We start from the raw sequence: 21,004 nt of genomic DNA on the forward strand, positions 1-21,004 counted from the left end.
TTCTGAGTTCATCTCATGAAACCTGCGCTTCCCCTATAAGAGTTCGACCTACCATTATAGGAAAATGTGTTTACGTGAAGAAATCATGACAAACTAACACGAAATGAAGATTTCATTATAACTTGAAATTCTGAGTTCATTTCATGAAACCTGCGCTTCCCCCATAAGAGTTCGACCTACCATTATAGGAAAATGTGTTTACGTGAAGAAATCATGACAAACTAATACGAAATGAAAATTTCATTATAACTTGAAATTCTGAGTTCATTTCATGAAACCTGCACTTCCCCCATAAGAGTTCGACCTACCATTATAGGAAAATGTGTTTACGTGAAGAAATCATGACAAACTAACACGAAATGAAGATTTCATTATAACTTGAAATTCTGAGTTCATTTCATGAAACCTGCGCTTCCCCTATAAGAGTTCGACCTACCATTATAGGAAAATGTGTTTTCGTGAAGAAATCATAACAGACTAATACAAAATGAAGATTTCATTATAACTTGAAATTCTGAGTTCATTTCATGAAACCTGCGCTTCGCCTATAAGAGTTCGACCTACCATTATAGGAAAATGTGTTTTCGTGAAGAAATCATGACAAACTAACACGAAATGAAGATTTCATTATAACATGAAATTCTGAGTTCATCTCATGAAACCTGCGCTTCCCCTATAAGAGTTCGACCTACCATTATAGGAAAATGTGTTTACGTGAAGAAATCATGACAAACTAATATGAAATGAAAATTTCATTATAACTTGAAATTCTGAGTTCATTTCATGAAACCTGCGCTTCCCCTATAAGAGTTCGACCTACCATTATAGGAAAATGTGTTTTCGTGAAGAAATCATAACAGACTAATACAAAATGAAGATATCATTATAACTTGAAATTCTGAGTTCATTTCATGAAACCTGCGCTTCGCCTATAAGAGTTCGACCTACCATTATAGGAAAATGTGTTTTCGTGAAGAAATCATGACAAACTAACACGAAATGAAGATTTCATTATAACATGAAATTCTGAGTTCATCTCATGAAACCTGCGCTTCCCCTATAAGAGTTCGACCTACCATTATAGGAAAATGTGTTTACGTGAAGAAATCATGACAAACTAATATGAAATGAAAATTTCATTATAACTTGAAATTCTGAGTTCATTTCATGAAACCTGCGCTTCCCCTATAAGAGTTCGACCTACCATTATAGGAAAATGTGTTTTCGTGAAGAAATCATGACAGACTAAAACAAAATGAAGATATCATTATAACTTGAAATTCTGAGTTCATTTCATGAAACCTGCGCTTCGCCTATAAGAGTTCGACCTACCATTATAGGAAAATGTGTTTTCGTGAAGAAATCATGACAAACTAACACGAAATGAAGATTTCATTATAACATGAAATTCTGAGTTCATCTCATGAAACCTGCGCTTCCCCTATAAGAGTTCGACCTACCATTATAGGAAAATGTGTTTTCGTGAAGAAATCATGACAAACTAACACGAAATGAAGATTTCATTATAACTTGAAATTCTGACTTCATTTCATGAAACCTGCGCTTCCCCTATAAGAGTTCGACCTACCATTATAGGAAACTGTGTTTACGTGATGAAATCATGACAAACTAATACGAAATGAAAAATTCATTATAACTTGAAATTCTGAGTTCATTTCATGAAACCTGCGCTTCCCCCATAAGAGTTCGACCTACCAATATAGGAAAATGTGTTTACGTGAAGAAATCATGACAAACTAACACGAAATGAAGATTTCATTATAACTTGAAATTCTGAGTTAATTTCATGAAACCTGCGCTTCCCCCATAACAGTTCGACATACCATTATAGGAAATTGTGTTTACGTGAAGAAATCATGACAAACTAAAACGAAATGAAGATTTCATTATAACTTGAAATTCTGAGTTCATTTCATGAAACCTGCGCTTCCCCTATAAGAGTTCGACCTACCATTATAGGAAAATGTGTTTACGTGAAGAAATCATGACAAACTAACACGAAATGAAGATTTCATTATAACTTGAAATTCTGAGTTCATTTCATGAAACCTGCGCTTCCCCCATAAGAGTTTGACCTACCTTTATAGGAAAATGTGTTTACGTGAAGAAATCATGACAAACTAACACGAAATGAAGATTTCATTATAACTTGAAATTCTGAGTTCATCTCATGAAACCTGCGCTTCCCCTATAAGAGTTCGACCTACCATTATAGGAAAATGTGTTTACGTGAAGAAATCATGACAAACTAACACGAAATGAAGATTTCATTATAACTTGAAATTCTGAGTTCATTTCATGAAACCTGCGCTTCCCCCATAAGAGTTCGACCTACCATTATAGGAAAATGTGTTTACGTGAAGAAATCATGACAAACTAATACGAAATGAAAATTTCATTATAACTTGAAATTCTGAGTTCATTTCATGAAACCTGCACTTCCCCCATAAGAGTTCGACCTACCATTATAGGAAAATGTGTTTACGTGAAGAAATCATGACAAACTAACACGAAATGAAGATTTCATTATAACTTGAAATTCTGAGTTCATTTCATGAAACCTGCGCTTCCCCTATAAGAGTTCGACCTACCATTATAGGAAAATGTGTTTTCGTGAAGAAATCATAACAGACTAATACAAAATGAAGATTTCATTATAACTTGAAATTCTGAGTTCATTTCATGAAACCTGCGCTTCGCCTATAAGAGTTCGACCTACCATTATAGGAAAATGTGTTTTCGTGAAGAAATCATGACAAACTAACACGAAATGAAGATTTCATTATAACTTGAAATTCTGAGTTCATTTCATGAAACCTGCGCTTCCCCCATTAGAGTTCGACCTACCAATATAGGAAAATGTGTTTACGTGATGAAATCATGACAAACTAACACGAAATGAAGATTTCATTATAACTTGAAATTCTGAGTTAATTTCATGAAACCTGCGCTTCCCCCATAAGAGTTCGACATACCATTATAGGAAATTGTGTTTACGTGAAGAAATCATGACAAACTGATACGAAATGAAGATTTCATTATAACTTGAAATTCTGAGTTCATTTCATGAAACCTGCGCTTCCCCTATAAGAGATCGACCTACCATTATAGGAAAATGTGTTTACGTGAAGAAATCATGACAAAATAATACGAAATGAAAATTTCATTATAACTTGAAATTCTGAGTTCATTTCATGAAACCTGCGCTTCCCCCATAAGAGTTCGACCTACCATTATAGGAAAATGTGTTTTCGTGAAGAAATCATGACAAACTAACACGAAATGAAGATTTCACTATAACTTGAAATTCTGAGTTCATTTCATGAAACCTGCGCTTCCCCCGTAAGAGTTCGATCTACCTTTATAGGAAAATGTGTTTTCGTGAAGAAATCATAAGAAACTAACACGAAATGAAGATTTCATTATAACTTGAAAATCTGAGATCATTTCATGAAACCTGCGCTTCTCCCATAATAGTTCGACCTACCAATATAGGAAAATGTGTTTACGTGAAGAAATCATGAAAAACTAACACGAAATGAAGATTTCATTATAACTTGAAATTCTGAGTTCATTTCATGAATCCTGCGCTTCCCCTATAAGAGTTCGACCTACCATTATAGGAAAATGTGTTTTCGTGAAGAAATCATGACAAACTAACACGAAATGAAGATTTCATTATAACTTGAAATTCTGAGTTCATTTCATGAAACCTGCGCTTCCCCCATAAGAGTTTGACCTACCTTTATAGGAAAATGTGTTTACGTGAAGAAATCATGACAAACTAACACGAAATGAAGATTTCATTATAACTTGAAATTCTGAGTTCATCTCATGAAACCTGCGCTTCCCCTATAAGAGTTCGACCTACCATTATAGGAAAATGTGTTTACGTGAAGAAATCATGACAAACTAACACGAAATGAAGATTTCATTATAACTTGAAATTCTGAGTTCATTTCATGAATCCTGCGCTTCCCCTATAAGAGTTCGACCTACCATTATAGGAAAATGTGTTTACGTGAAGAAATCATGACAAACTAATACGAAATGAAGATTTCATTATAACTTGAAATTCTGAGTTCATTTCATGAAACCTGCGCTTCCCCTAAAAGAGTTCGACCTACCATTATAGGAAAATGTGTTTACGTGAAGAAATCATGACAAACTAACACGAAATGAAGATTTCATTATAACTTGAAATTCTGAGTTCATTTCATGAAACCTGCGCTTCCCCTATAAGAGTTTGACCTACCATTATAGGAAAATGTGTTTACGTGAAGAAATCATGACAAACTAACACAAAATGAAGATTTCATTATAACTTGAAATTCTGAGTTCATTTCATGAAACCTGCGCTTCCCCTATAAGAGTTCGACCTACCATTATAGGAAAATGTGTTTACGTGAAGAAATCATGACAAACTAACACGAAATGAAGATTTCATTATAACTTGAAATTCTGAGTTCATTTCATGAAACCTGCGCTTCCCCTATAAGAGTTTGACCTACCATTATAGGAAAATGTGTTTACGTGAAGAAATCATGACAAACTAACACAAAATGAAGATTTCATTATAACTTGAAATTCTGAGTTCATTTCATGAAACCTGCGCTTCCCCCACAAGAATTCGACCTACCATTATAGGAAAATGTGTTTACGTGAAGAAATCATGACAAACTAATATGAAATGAAAATTTCATTATAACTTGAAATTCTGAGTTCATTTCATGAAACCTGCGCTTCCCCTATAAGAGATCGACCTACCATTATAGGAAAATGTGTTTTCGTGAAGAAATCATAACAAACTAACACGAAATGATGATTTCATTATAACTTGAAATTCTGAGTTCATTTCATGAAACCTGTGCTTCCCCTATAAGAGTTCGACCTACCATTATCGGAAAATGTGTTTTCGTGAAGAAATCATGACCAACTAACACGAAATGAAGATTTCATTATAACTTGAAATTCTGAGTTCATTTCATGAAACCTGCGCTTCCCCTATAAGAGTTCGACCTACCATTATAGGAAAATGTGTTTTCATGAGGAAAACATGACAAACTAACACGAAATGAAGATTTCTTTAGAACTTGAAATTCTGACTTCATGTCATGAACCCGGCGCTTCCCCTATAATAGAACGACCTACTCAAATAGCTTGCTCACTCATCGCGGAAAAATGTCAGTCGGCATTCTGTACATTCGTGCAATGTTTTTTATCTTCGGAGTTTTAGAAGAAAACCAATGAATAAAATGACAGTTACCCTCGTTTGAAAGCTTGATCTCTTATGTACATAAATCAATCACTGTAATCCTTCATTGTCAAGTATTTTTTCAGATATATGCTCTGCTTCCCTGCTAGCACATTATTTTTTACGCACTGAACCTTTGCCCATGGTTATGTTTCACCATAATAAACTTTTTACATGAACATCAAATTACAATGTCATTTGCTTCATCCAATAGAGGTGTGTCTAAGGTTTGCAAAATGGTATGGGATGTGCTGATTGGGCATTTTTTTCTCTGCAGGTGCAGTATTTGTGGGAGTGTCTCGAGTACGCATTGCGCACGTAGTCTCCGTGAGTTTACCCAGTTATTTTCGGACAACAACTTTTTTGACTGAAGAAAAATGGCTCAGATGACTTTCACTGTTGAGAAAGCACAGAAGATGATTTTGAAGAGTGGTTCGGGGGAAGAAAGTGTCGCTTTTATCCATTGATTCGATGGAGGAGGACGCTTTTTTGCGCGGAGAGGATGCAACGCTCGACATAAGTACATTTATTTACAGTTTACATTTTACTCTTTCATTCTATAGATTTTTATAATTCCGTGATTCAGCAAATTACAATTAACATTTGCTTTGGTAACACTTGTATTGTGGTACATTGGGAAAAGTTCCGCATTGCCTTTGTCAAGCTTTGAAGTGTGCAAAGTAATGCAGCGCTTTTGGCTTTCACTTGGGCAAAGTTACGCAGGGCGTTGTTTGGGCAAAGTTATGCGGGGCACTTGTCGGCCTTGTTTGAGCAAAGTTATGTACAGTACTTGTCGGCTTTGTTTGGGCAACATTATGTACGGTACTTGTCGGCTTTGTTTGGGCAAAGTTATGCGGGGCACTTGTCGGCTTTGTTTGGGCAAAGTTATGCGGGGCACTTGTCGGGCTTTGTTTGGGCACAGTTATGCGGGGCACTTGTCGGGCTTTGTTTGGGCACAGTTATGCGGGGCACTTGTCGGGCTTTGTTTGGGCACAGTTATGCAGGGTTAGGGTTAGAAACAAAATGTTTCTTATGACCCATAAGTGGTAATGCATTTAGAAAGAAAGACGCTATCCCAAAACACTGCTAGTTACACTGCGGCCATTTTGGATAGGTTTTGGATAGGTTTGGCACAAGTCGTGTGAATAAAATATAGATTTTCCTACAAATGTGTGGTGATGTTGTGTGACAAAATGTTACTTATGACCCATAAGTGGTAATGCATTTCGAAAGAAAGACGCTACCCCAAAAAACACTGCTAGTTACACTGTGGCCAGTTTGGATAGGTTTTGGATAGGATTGGCACAAGTCGTGTGAATAAAATATAGATTTTCCTACAAATGTGTGGTGATGATGTGTGACAAATTGTTACTTATGACCTATAAGTGGTAATGCATTTAGAAAGAAAGTTGCTACCTCACAAAACACTGCTAGTTACACTATTGCCATTTTGGATAGGTTTCAGATTAGTTTAGGTTAGGTTTTGGATAGGAAAGGCTCCCAGTTGCACCATTTGCTCTTTCCTCCGTAAAACCTGTTGGGCTGCATGAAATGATATGAAATTGGGCACACATGTAGAAAACAAGTTTGGGAACCAGATTATTAAAATGGGACCTATTCCATCATGTAGTTTTTGAAATATTTACAAAAATCCAAGACACAAAGACAGATTTTGTATTTTTCCAGCTGTTTTTGTTATATTCGCATGTCCATAAATTATACACAGGTTATTCATTTCGTTATTGAACTTCCTACAATCAATTGTAAAGTGGTAAACTTTGATTTTAGGTATCAGGCATGTGTCTGTGACTTTTATATCTGAAGTTATAAGGTAATTATTCCAAAGAGGGAAGAAATGCCCCCCCATGCAAGGGGCCCCTGGTGCACTCCACAGGGTTAAACCAGCGCTTCCCCTATAATAGAATGACCTACCATTGTAGGAAAACGTGTTTACATGAAGAAATCATGACAAACTAACACGAAATGAATATTTCATTAGAACTTGAAATTCTGACTTCATTTCATGAAACCAGCGCTTCCCCTATAATAGAACGACCTACCATTATAGGAAAATGTGTTTTCATGAAGAAATCATGACAAACTAACACGAAATGTAGATTTCTTTATAACTTGAAATTCTGACTTCATTTCATGAAACCGGCGCTTCCCCTATAATTGAAAGACATACCATAATAGGAAAATGTGTTTTCATGAGGAAAACATGACAACTTAACACGAAATGATGTTTTCTTTAGAACTTGAAATTCTGACTTCATTTCATGAAACCGGCGCTTCCCCTATAATACAACGACCTACCATTATAGGAAAATGTGTTTTCATAAAGAAAACGTGACAAACTGACTCGAAATGAAGATTTCTTTATAACTTGAAATTCTGACTTCTGTTCATGACACCGGCGCTTCACCTATAATAGAACGACATACCATTATAGGAAAATGTGTTTTCATGAGGAAAACATGACAAACTAACACAAAATGAAGATTTCTTTAGAACTTGAAATTCTGACTTCATGTCATGAAGCCGGCGCTTCCTCTATAATAGAACGACCTACCATTATAGGAAAATGTGTTTTCATGAAGAAATAATGACAGACTAACACGAAATGAAGTTTTCTTTATAACTTGAAATTCTAACTTCATTTCGTGAACCCGGCGCTTCCGCCATAATAGAACGACCTACCATTATAGGAAAATGTGTTTTCATGAAGAAATCATGACAAACTAACACGAAATGTAGATTTCTTTATAACTTGAAATTCTGACTTCATTTCATGAAACCGGCGCTTCCCCTATAATTGAAAGACATACCATAATAGGAAAATGTGTTTTCATGAGGAAAACATGACAACTTAACACGAAATGAAGTTTTCTTTAGAACTTGAAATTCTGACTTCATTTCATGAAACCGGCGCTTCCCCTATAATACAACGACCTACCATTATAGGAAAATGTGTTTTCATAAAGAAAACGTGACAAACTGACTCGAAATGAAGATTTCTTTATAACTTGAAATTCTGACTTCTGTTCATGACACCGGCGCTTCACCTATAATAGAACGACATACCATTATAGGAAAATGTGTTTTCATGAGGAAAACATGACAAACTAACACAAAATGAAGATTTCTTTAGAACTTGAAATTCTGACTTCATGTCATGAAGCCGGCGCTTCCTCTATAATAGAACGACCTACCATTAAAGGAAAATGTGTTTTCATGAAGAAATAATGACAGACTAACACGAAATGAAGTTTTCTTTATAACTTGAAATTCTGACTTCATTTCGTGAACCCGGCGCTTCCGCTATAATAGAACGACCTACCATTATAGGAAAATGTGTTTTCATGAAGAAATCATGACAAACTAACACGAAATGTAGATTTCTTTATAACTTGAAATTCTGACTTCACTTCATGAAACCGGCGCTTCCCCTATAATAGAACGACATACCATTATAGGAAAATGTGTTTTCATCAGGAAAACATGACAAACTAACACGAAATGAAGATTTCTCTGTAACTTGAAATTCTGACTTCATTCCATTAAACCGGCGCTTCCCCTATAATAGAACGACCTACCATTATAGGAAAATGTGTTTTCATGAAGAAATCATGACAAACTAACACGAAATGAAGTTTTCTTTAGAACTTGAAATTCTGACTTTATTTCATTAACTCTTTCACTGTCGCCGCCTAGTGGTTCGGACGCATACGTCCAACTTTTCAATAACAAAAAAAAATGACGTTCAATAAAAGAAACAAATGTATCAAATCAACCAAAAACGGCTTGTTGCACTACAAAAAACCTTTCAGATAATATCTGTAGAAAGTTGCGCAATATTTGTGCCATGGTTTTTTTGTAACAAGTAAAAATAAAATGACCATGGTAGCCATCTTTAAACGGGTCGAGTGTCAGGAAGTAAAATATAAGTGTTAATAAAATGAAAACTAAGCACTTCAAACTATTTCTTTCACAGCCAATAATTCATAAACCGTCACAGTATTAAGACAAAACACGCATTTTTCCATAAATATGACTGTAATGCTCTCAAATAGCTTGCTCACTCATCGCGGAAAAATGTCACTCGGCATTCTGTACATTCGTGCAATGTTTTTTATCTTCGGAGTTTTAGAAGAAAACCAATGAATAAAATGACAAAGTTACCCTCGTTTGAAAGCTTGATCTCTTATGTACATAAATCAATCACTGTAATCCTTCATTGTCAAGTATTTTTTCAGATATATGCTCTGCTTCCCTGCTAGCACATTATTTTTTACGCACTGAACCGCCTAGTGGTTCAGTGGGTTCAGTGCCCATGGTTATGTTTCACCATAATAAACTTTTTACATGAACATCAAATTACAGTGTCATTTGCTTCATCCAATAGAGGTGTGTCTAAGGTTTGCAAAATGGTATGGGATGTGCTGATTGGGCATTTTTTTTCGCGCTGGGGACATGAATGCGCAACTTATTCTCTGCAGGTGCAGTATTTGTGGGAGTGTCTCGAGTACGCATTGCGCACGTAGTCTCCGTGAGTTTACCCAGTTATTTTTGGACAACAACTTTTTTGACTGAAGAAAAATGGCTCAGATGACTTTCACTGTTGAGAAAGCGCAGAAGATGATTTTGAAGAGTGGTTCAGGGGAAGAAAGTGTCGCTTTTATCCATTGATTCGATGGAGGAGGACGCTTTTTTGCGCGGAGAGGATGCAACGCTTGACATAAGTACATTTATTTACAGTTTACATTTTACTCTTTTATTCTATAGATTTTTATAATTCCGTGATTCAGCAAATTACAATTAACATTTGCTTTGGTAACACTTGTATTGTGGTACATTGGGAAAAGTTCCGCATTGCCTTTGTCAAGCTTTGAAGTGTGCAAAGTAATGCAGCGCTTTTGGCTTTCACTTGGGCAAAGTTACGCGGGGCGTTGTTTGGGCAAAGTTATGCGGGGCACTTGTCGGCCTTGTTTGAGCAAAGTTATGTACAGTACTTGTCGGCTTTGTTTGGGCAAAGTTATGCGGGGCACTTGTCGGCTTTGTTTGGGCACAGTTATGCGCGGCACTTGTCGGGCTTTGTTTGGGCACAGTTATGCGGGGCACTTGTCGGGCTTTGTTTGGGCACAGTTATGCGGGGCACTTGTCGGGCTTTGTTTGGGCACAGTTATGCAGGGTTAGGGTTAGAAACAAAATGTTTCTTATGACCCATAAGTGGTAATGCATTTAGAAAGAAAGACGCTATCCCAAAACACTGCTAGTTACACTGCGGCCATTTTGGATAGGTTTTGGATAGGTTTGGCACAAGTCGTGTGAATAAAATATAGATTTTCCTACAAATGTGTGGTGATGTTGTGTGACAAAATGTTACTTATGACCCATAAATGGTAATGCATTTCGAAAGAAAGACGCTACCCCAAAAAACACTGCTAGTTACACTGTGGCCAGTTTGGATAGGTTTTGGATAGGATTGGCACAAGTCGTGTGAATAAAATATAGATTTTCCTACAAATGTGTGGTGATGATGTGTGACAAATTGTTACTTATGACCTATAAGTGGTAATGCATTAAGAAAAAAAGTTGCTACCTCACAAAACACTGCTAGTTACACTATTGCCATTTTGGATAGGTTTCAGATTAGTTTAGGTTAGGTTTTGGATAGGAAAGGCTCCCAGTTGCACCATTTGCTCTTTCCTCCGTAAAACCTGTTGGGCTGCATGAAATGATATGAAATTGGGCACACATGTAGAAAACAAGTTTGGGAACCAGATTATTAAAATGGGACCTATTCCATCATGTAGTTTTTGAAATATTTACAAAAATCCAAGACACAAAGACGGATTTTGTATTTTTCCAGCTGTTTTTGTTATATTCGCATGTCCATAAATTATACACAGGTTATTCATTTCGTTATTGAACTTCCGACAATCAATTGTAAAGTGGTAAACTTTGATTTTAGGTATCAGGCATGTGTCTGTGACTTTTATATCTGAAGTTATAAGGTAATTATTCCAAAGAGGGAAGAAATGCCCCCCCATGCAAGGGGCCCCTGGTGCACTCCACAGGGTTAAACCAGCGCTTCCCCTATGATAGAACGACCTACCATTGTAGGAAAACGTGTTTACATGAAGAAATCATGACAAACTAACACGAAATGAATATTTCATTAGAACTTGAAATTCTGACTTCATTTCATGAAACCAGCGCTTCCCCTATAATAGAACGACCTACCATTATAGGAAAATGTGTTTTCATGAAGAAATAATGACAGACTAACACGAAATGTAGATTTCTTTATAACTTGAAATTCTGACTTCATTTCATGAAACCGGCGCTTCCCCTATAATTGAACGACCTACCATAATAGGAAAATGTGTTTTCATGAAGAAATCATGACAGACTAACACGAAATGAAGTTTTCTTTATAACTTGAAATTCTGACTTCATTTCATGACACCGGCGCTTCCCCTGTAATAGAACGACCTACCATTATAGGAAAATGTGTTTTCATGAAGAAAACATGACAAACTAACACGAAATGAAGTTTTCTCTATAACTTGAAATTCTGACTTCATTTCATAAAACCGGCGCTTCCCCTATAATAGAACGACCTGCCATTGTAGGAAAATGTGTTTTCATGAAGAAATCATGACAAACTAAAACGAAATGAAGATTTCTTTAGAACTTGAAATTCTGACTTCATTTCATGATACCGGCGCTTCCCCTATAATACCACAATCTACCATTATAGGAAAATGTGTTTTCATGAAGAAAACATGACAAACTAACACAAAATGAAGATTTCGTTATAACTTGAAATTCTGACTTTATTATATGAATCCGGCGCTTCCCCTATAATAGAACGACCTACCATTATAAGGAAAATGTGTTTACATAAAGAAATCATGACAAACTAACATGAAATGTAGATTTCTTTATAACTTGAAATTCTGACTTCATTTCATGAAACCGGCGCTTCCCATATAATTGAACGACATACCATTATAGGAAAATGTGTTTGCATCAAGAAATCATGACAAACTAACACGAAATGAAGATTTCGTTATAACTTGAAATTCTGATTTCATTTCATGAAACTGGCTCTTCCCCTATGATAGAACGACCTACCATTATAGGAAAATGTGTTTTCATGAAGAAATCATGACAAACTAACACGTGTAGGAATTATTAGCTCAAATAAATTTTAATATTCTCCACCAATATGTTTGAATTAATTAAAGTTTAATTAATTATTATTTAATGCCGATTATTAATCAATTGTTATGCCGAATGGTCGGCTCCTCCAAACTCGATTGCGGTATCCCCGTGAGTCTGTTAATGTGAGACTTAAATGGGATTCACTAATTACCAGTATCACTTAGTAACCTGGGTTAGAAGGCTCGTCCACCGAGCTGCATCACCAGGTAATGTACACGATTGGTAGCGAAGCTCCCCTCACGGCCGATGAGAGAGAGTCTCGTGATGTTTCAGGCGAGTTTGAGGTTCAGAGCGTGTAGCAAGATCGCACAATGGCAGGAACTTATTATGAGACACTCAATGACGGAGGCTAAAGTTGTGTAAAAGACATGCATTTATTCCTAGCTAACACTTTAACTAACATAAGACAGACATTACACCTAACACAAACAACAAACACGAAATAACGGAATAAAACAAACAATGTAATTATGAAAATGCAATGACCGGATTTAAATGAGTAACCTTAAATGGGAAATACTGTTCTGCAAAGCAAGCACAGTTTGTGGAAACACGACCCTAAAGTCTTATAGCAGGTTAACAGAACAGCTTAAGTTGTTAGAATGAAAGGAAGTTGGTTTACTTGGTTGAAGAGTGGGGGGGGGTCTTTATCAGTTGATGGCAGAGCTGCTGAGCCGATGGCACTCAGGAAGGCGCGGCGTTTGAAGCAGTGGAGTGGAGCCCCTTTGGATTCTCTCTCCTGGTGAAGCTTTGTCTTGGGTGCTGTTCTCTGTTCAGCTGGGCCTTCACCGGAGGGTTTCTGGTGGGCTTCTCGTCTCCCGGGATGATGGTCTACGGCTGCTGGGTGTTCTCTGCGCTGCTGCTGGTTGTTCTCTGCGCTGCTTTGTTCTGAGGTCCAGGTTTTTATGGTCTAAAGTTCATGAATAGGGATGACCAGGAATTCGAATCCTGGCCCAATGGCTGGCCATCCATTTGGCGGGCTTTCGGAAGGGGGTCTGTATCAGTCCTTTTGGGATTTATGGCCCGCCTGATTCTACCTTTACTGATGATTTTCATTAAGCTGTTATAACTTTTGATACATCCACTTTTATGGTAATCACTGACCAGATTCTGAATCAGGGGTGATTAACAATCAGTTTGATACCAAACATGCCATACCAGCTTCACAGGTACATACCTCATACCATCTGCATTAATTGATTAAACAATTAATTATTTTATCTATGTGACTCATTCACATCAGTATGGGATACAGGTGTTTTGGGTTGCACCTCAAGAGATGTTACACTTTGTGCAGATATTACATCAAAATATTCATATTACAAACAGCACATCTTATCCATAGATAGGCGTGGCCGTTAGTTTGTGGTAATATCAATATAAGTTGCACATCTGGAAACAACATATTTTGTTTGGTGTGGCTTATGCCAATTCATCTTCTCCAGAATGGATAAAATACACCTTAATTCAGTTCTTTTAACATAGCATGGTAGAAACAAAGAAACTTGGTAACCGTCCACCAAGATCAGATAAGGACCACAAAGGAATGTTGGAAGAGAAGGGGGGGTTTTAACAAAGAAGACTCTAGTTAGGACACATTAGTTACATTCACTTTCCAGATTCTTCTGGTATACCATGAGAACATATATACAATGGTAGCTATACCAATCTATTTATTTAAATTTATATGTGTTCAAGTGAAAAGGGGTGAAATAGGTGATACTCCGTGAACATGGTTATAAGGGTGGCACACAAAACGCTGAGATTGTCTAAGGACACATACAAACATAACCTATCTGTATATTGAGAATAGTAGTTGTGAGTAAATCAATATACAGGGTATACAAAAGCCAAACTTAAATGAAATTTCCTTTAGGGTGTTTGTCTGTTGGGTGAGTGAAATGTAAGGCGGAATGTATGGGGAGGGGGTTGTGTGCCAAGTCGAGGGACCCCTATCCGTGAAGTCCACTCTGCTTGTCTGTAGGTCCCTAAATCTTTGGGCAATAAAAGTTGGAGTGCTAGCCTCCCTTGATATCTGTGTGTGTGTGTTTATGTGTGTAACCCCCCTTTGGTGCCTCTCGTACCAGGCTCGGCCTTGTCTCAGGCCACCTGGAATTAGGCCCTGTGATATGTGCATGTGTGATCCTACACACGAAATGAAGATTTCTTTATAACTTGAAATTCTGACTTCATTTCATGAAGCCGGCGCTTCCCCTATAACAGAACGACCTACCATTATAGGAAAATGTGTTTTCATGAAGAAATCATGACAAATTAACACGAAACGAAGATTTCGTTATAACTTGAAATTCTGACATCATTTCATGAAACCTGCGCTTCCCCTATAATAGAACGACCTGCCATTATAGAAAAATGTGTTTTCAAGAAGAAAACATGATAAACTAACACGAAATGAAGTTTTCTTTATAACTTGAAATTCTGACTTCATTTCATGAAGCCGGCGCTTCCCCCATAACAGAACGACCTACCATTATAGGAAAATGTGTTTTCATGAAGAAATCATGACAAACTAACACGAAACGAAGATTTCGTTATAACTTGAAATTCTGACATCATTTCATGAAACCTGCGCTTCCCCTATAATAGAACGACCTGCCATTATAGGAGAATGTGTTTTCAAGAAGAAAACATGATAAACTAACACGAAATGAAGTTTTCTTTATAACTTGAAATTCTGACTTCATTTCATGAAGCCGGCGCGTCCCCTATAACAGAACGACCTACCATTATAGGAAAATGTGTTTTCATGAAGAAATCATGACAAACTAAAACGAAATGATGATTTCTTTAGAACTTGAAATTCTGACTTCATTTCATGATACCGGCGCTTCCCCTATAATAGAACGACCTACCATTATAGGAAAATGTGTTTTCATCAGGAAAACATGACAAACAATCACGAAATGAAGATTGCTTTTGAAGTTGAAATTCTGACTTCATTTCATGAAACCGGCGCTTCCCCTATAATAGAACGATCTAGCATTATAGGAAAATGTGTTTTTATGAAGAAAACATGACAAGCTAACACCAAATGAAGATTTCTCTATAACTTTAAATTCTGACTTCATTTCATGAAACCGGCGCTTTCCCTAAAGTAGAACGACCTACCATTATAGGAAAATGTGTTTTCATGAAGATATCATGACAAACTAACACGAAATGAAGTTTTCTCTATAACTTGAAATTCTGACTTCATTTCATGAAACCGGCGCTTCCCCTATAATAGAACGACCTACCATTATAGGAAAATGTGTTTTCATGAAGAAATCATGACAAACTAACACGAAATGTAGATTTCTTTATAACTTGAAATTCTGACTTCACTTCATGAAACCGGCGCTTCCCCTATAATAGAACGACCTACCATTATAGGAAAATGTATTTTCATGAAGAAATCATGACAAACTAAAACAAAACGAAGATTTCGTTATAACTTGAAATTCTGACATCATTTCATGAAACCTGCGCTTCCCCTATAATAGAACGACCTGCCATTATAGGAAAATGTGTTTTCAAGAAGAAAACATGATAAACTAACACGAAATGAAGTTTTCTTTATAACTTGAAATTCTGACTTCATTTCATGAAGCCGGCGCTTCCCCTATAACAGAACGACCTACCATTATAGGAAAATGTGTTTTCATGAAGAAATCATGACAAACTAACACGAAATGAAGATTTCTTTATAACTTGAAATTCTGACTTCATTTCATGAAGCCGGCGCTTCCCCTATAACAGAACGACCTACCATTATAGGAAAATGTGTTATCATGAAGAAATCATGACAAACTAACACGAAATGAAGATTGCTTTTGAAGTTGAAATTCTGACTTCATTTCATGAAACCGGCGCTTCCCCTATAATAGAACGATCTAGCATTATAGGAAAATGTGTTTTTATGAAGAAAACATGACAAGCTAACACCAAATGAAGATTTCTCTATAACTTTAAATTCTGACTTCATTTCATGAAACCGGCGCTTTCCCTAAAATAGAACGACCTACCATTATAGGAAAATGTGTTTTCATGAAGATATCATGACAAACTAACACGAAATGAAGTTTTCTTTATAACTTGAAATTCTGACTTCATTTCATGAAGCCGGCGCTTCCCCCATAACAGAACGACCTACCATTATAGGAAAATGTGTTTTCATGAAGAAATCATGACAAACTAACACGAAACGAAGATTTCGTTATAACTTGAAATTCTGACATCATTTCATGAAACCTGCGCTTCCCCTATAATAGAACGACCTGCCATTATAGGAGAATGTGTTTTCAAGAAGAAAACATGATAAACTAACACGAAATGAAGTTTTCTTTATAACTTGAAATTCTGACTTCATTTCATGAAGCCGGCGCGTCCCCTATAACAGAACGACCTACCATTATAGGAAAATGTGTTTTCATGAAGAAATCATGACAAACTAAAACGAAATGATGATTTCTTTAGAACTTGAAATTCTGACTTCATTTCATGATACCGGCGCTTCCCCTATAATAGAACGACCTACCATTATAGGAAAATGTGTTTTCATCAGGAAAACATGACAAACAATCACGAAATGAAGATTGCTTTTGAAGTTGAAATTCTGACTTCATTTCATGAAACCGGCGCTTCCCCTATAATAGAACGATCTAGCATTATAGGAAAATGTGTTTTTATGAAGAAAACATGACAAGCTAACACCAAATGAAGATTTCTCTATAACTTTAAATTCTGACTTCATTTCATGAAACCGGCGCTTTCCCTAAAGTAGAACGACCTACCATTATAGGAAAATGTGTTTTCATGAAGATATCATGACAAACTAACACGAAATGAAGTTTTCTCTATAACTTGAAATTCTGACTTCATTTCATGAAACCGGCGCTTCCCCTATAATAGAACGACCTACCATTATAGGAAAATGTGTTTTCATGAAGAAATCATGACAAACTAACACGAAATGTAGATTTCTTTATAACTTGAAATTCTGACTTCACTTCATGAAACCGGCGCTTCCCCTATAATAGAACGACCTACCATTATAGGAAAATGTATTTTCATGAAGAAATCATGACAAACTAAAACAAAACGAAGATTTCGTTATAACTTGAAATTCTGACATCATTTCATGAAACCTGCGCTTCCCCTATAATAGAACGACCTGCCATTATAGGAAAATGTGTTTTCAAGAAGAAAACATGATAAACTAACACGAAATGAAGTTTTCTTTATAACTTGAAATTCTGACTTCATTTCATGAAGCCGGCGCTTCCCCTATAACAGAACGACCTACCATTATAGGAAAATGTGTTTTCATGAAGAAATCATGACAAACTAACACGAAATGAAGATTTCTTTATAACTTGAAATTCTGACTTCATTTCATGAAGCCGGCGCTTCCCCTATAACAGAACGACCTACCATTATAGGAAAATGTGTTATCATGAAGAAATCATGACAAACTAACACGAAATGAAGATTGCTTTTGAAGTTGAAATTCTGACTTCATTTCATGAAACCGGCGCTTCCCCTATAATAGAACGATCTAGCATTATAGGAAAATGTGTTTTTATGAAGAAAACATGACAAGCTAACACCAAATGAAGATTTCTCTATAACTTTAAATTCTGACTTCATTTCATGAAACCGGCGCTTTCCCTAAAATAGAACGACCTACCATTATAGGAAAATGTGTTTTCATGAAGATATCATGACAAACTAACACGAAATGAAGTTTTCTCTATAACTTGAAATTCTGACTTCATTTCATGAAACCGGCGCTTCCCCTATAATAGAACGACCTACCATTATAGGAAAATGTGTTTTCATGAAGAAATCATGACAAACTAACACAAAATGAAGATTTCTCTATACCTTTAAATTCTGACTTCATTTCATGAAACCGGCGCTTCCCCTATAATAGAACGACCTACCATTATAGGAAAATGACTTTTCATGAAGAAATCATGACAAACTAACACGAAATGAAGATTTCTTTATAATTTGATATTCTGACTTCATTTCATGAACCGGCGCTTCCCCAAAAATAGAACGATCTACCATTATAGGAAAATGTGTTTTCATGAAGAAATCATGACAAACTAACACGAAATGAAGATTTCTTTATAACTTGAAATTCTGACTTCATTTCATGAAACCAGCGCTTCCCCTATAATAGAACAACCTACCATTATAGGAAAATGTGATTTCATGAAGAAAACATGAGAAACTAACACAAAATTAAGATTTCTTTAGAACTTGAAATTCTGACTTCATGTCATGAAACCGGCGCTTCCCCTATAATAGAACGACCTACCATTATAGGAAAATGTGTTTTCAAGAAGAAATCATGACAAAATAACACGAAATGAAGATTTCTCTATAACTTTAAATTCTGACTTCATTTCATGAAACCGGCGCTTCCCCTATAATAGAACGACCTACCATTATAGGGAAATGTGCTTTCATGAAGAAAACGTGACAAACTAACACAAAATGAAGATTTCTTTAGAACTTGAAATTCTGACTTCATTTCATGAAACCGACGCTTCCCCAATAATAGAACGACCTACCATTATAGGAAAATGTGTTTTCATGAAGAAATCATGAAAAACTAACACGAAATGAAGATTTCTTTATAACTTGAAATTCTGACTTCATTTCATGAAACCGGCGCTTCCCCTTTAATAGAACGACCTACCATTATAGGAAAATGTGTTTTCAGGGGGAAAACATTACAAACTAACGCAAAATTAAGATTTCTTTAGAACTTCAAATTCTGACTTCATGTCATGAAACCGGCACTTTCCCATATAATAGAACGACCTTCCATTGTAGGAAAATGTGTTTTCATGAAGAAATCATGACAAACTAACACAAAATGAAGATTTCTCTATAGCTTTTAAATTCTGACTTCATTTCATGAAACCGGCGTTTCCCCAATAATAGAACGATCTACCATTATAGGAAAATGTGTTTTCATGAAGAAATCATGACAAACTAACACGAAATGAAGATTTCTTTATAACTTGAAATTCTGACTTCATTTCATGAAACCGGCGCTTCCCCAATAATAGAACGATCTACCATTATAGGAAAATGTGTTTTCATGAAGAAATCATGACAAACTAACACGAAATGAAGATTTCCTTATAATATGATATTCTGACTTCATTTCATGAAACCGGCGCTTCCCCTATAATAGAACGACCTACCATTATAGGAAAATGTCTTTTCATGAAGAAATCATGACAAACTAACACGAAATGAAGATTTCTTTATAATTTGATATTCTGACTTCATTTCATGAAACCGGCGCTTCCCCAAAAATAGAACGATCTACCATTATAGGAAAATGTGTTTTCATGAAGAAATCATGACAAACTAACACGAAATGATGATTTCCTTATAATATGATATTCTGACTTCATTTCATGAAACCGGCGCTTCCCCTATAGTAGAACGACCTACCATTATAGGAAAATGTCTTTTCATGAAGAAATCATGACAAACTAACAAGAAATGAAGTTTTCTTTGTAACTTGAAATTCTGACTTCATTTCAAGAGACCGGCGCTTCCCCTATAATAGAACGACCTGCCATTATAGGAAAATTTGTTTTCATGAAGAAATCATGACAGACTAGCACAAAATGAACATTTCTTTAGAACTTGAAATTCTGACTTCTTTTCATGAAACCGGCGCTTCCCTATAATAGAACAATCTACCATTAAAGGAAAATGTGATTTCATGAAGAAAACATGACAAACTAACACAAAATGAAGATTTCTTTAGAACTTGACATTCTGACTTCATGTCATGTAACCGGCACTTTCCCATATAATAGAATGACCTTCCATTATAGGAAAATGTGTTTTCATGAAGAAATCATGACAAACTAACACAAAATGAAGATTTCTCTATACCTTTAAATTCTGACTTCATTTCATGAAACCGGCGCTTCCCCTATAATAGAACGACCTACCATTATAGGAAAATGACTTTTCATGAAGAAATCATGACAAACTAACACGAAATGAAGATTTCTTTATAATTTGATATTCTGACTTCATTTTATGAACCGGCGCTTCCCCAAAAATAGAACGATCTACCATTATAGGAAAATGTGTTTTCATGAAGAAATCATGACAAACTAACACGAAATGAAGATTTCTTTATAACTTGAAATTCTGACTTCATTTCATGAAACCAGCGCTTCCCCTATAATAGATCAACCTACCATTATAGGAAAATGTGATTTCATGAAGAAAACATGAGAAACTAACACAAAATTAAGATTTCTTTAGAACTTGAAATTCTGACTTCATGTCATGAAACCGGCGCTTCCCCTATAATAGAACGACCTACCATTATAGGAAAATGTGTTTTCAAGAAGAAATCATGACAAAATAACACGAAATGAAGATTTCTCTATAACTTTAAATTCTGACTTCATTTCATGAAACCAGCGCTTCCCCTATAATAGA

This window comes from Paramormyrops kingsleyae, chromosome 1 (assembly GCF_048594095.1).
Source record: "Paramormyrops kingsleyae isolate MSU_618 chromosome 1, PKINGS_0.4, whole genome shotgun sequence".
Classification (NCBI taxonomy): domain Eukaryota; kingdom Metazoa; phylum Chordata; class Actinopteri; order Osteoglossiformes; family Mormyridae; genus Paramormyrops; species Paramormyrops kingsleyae.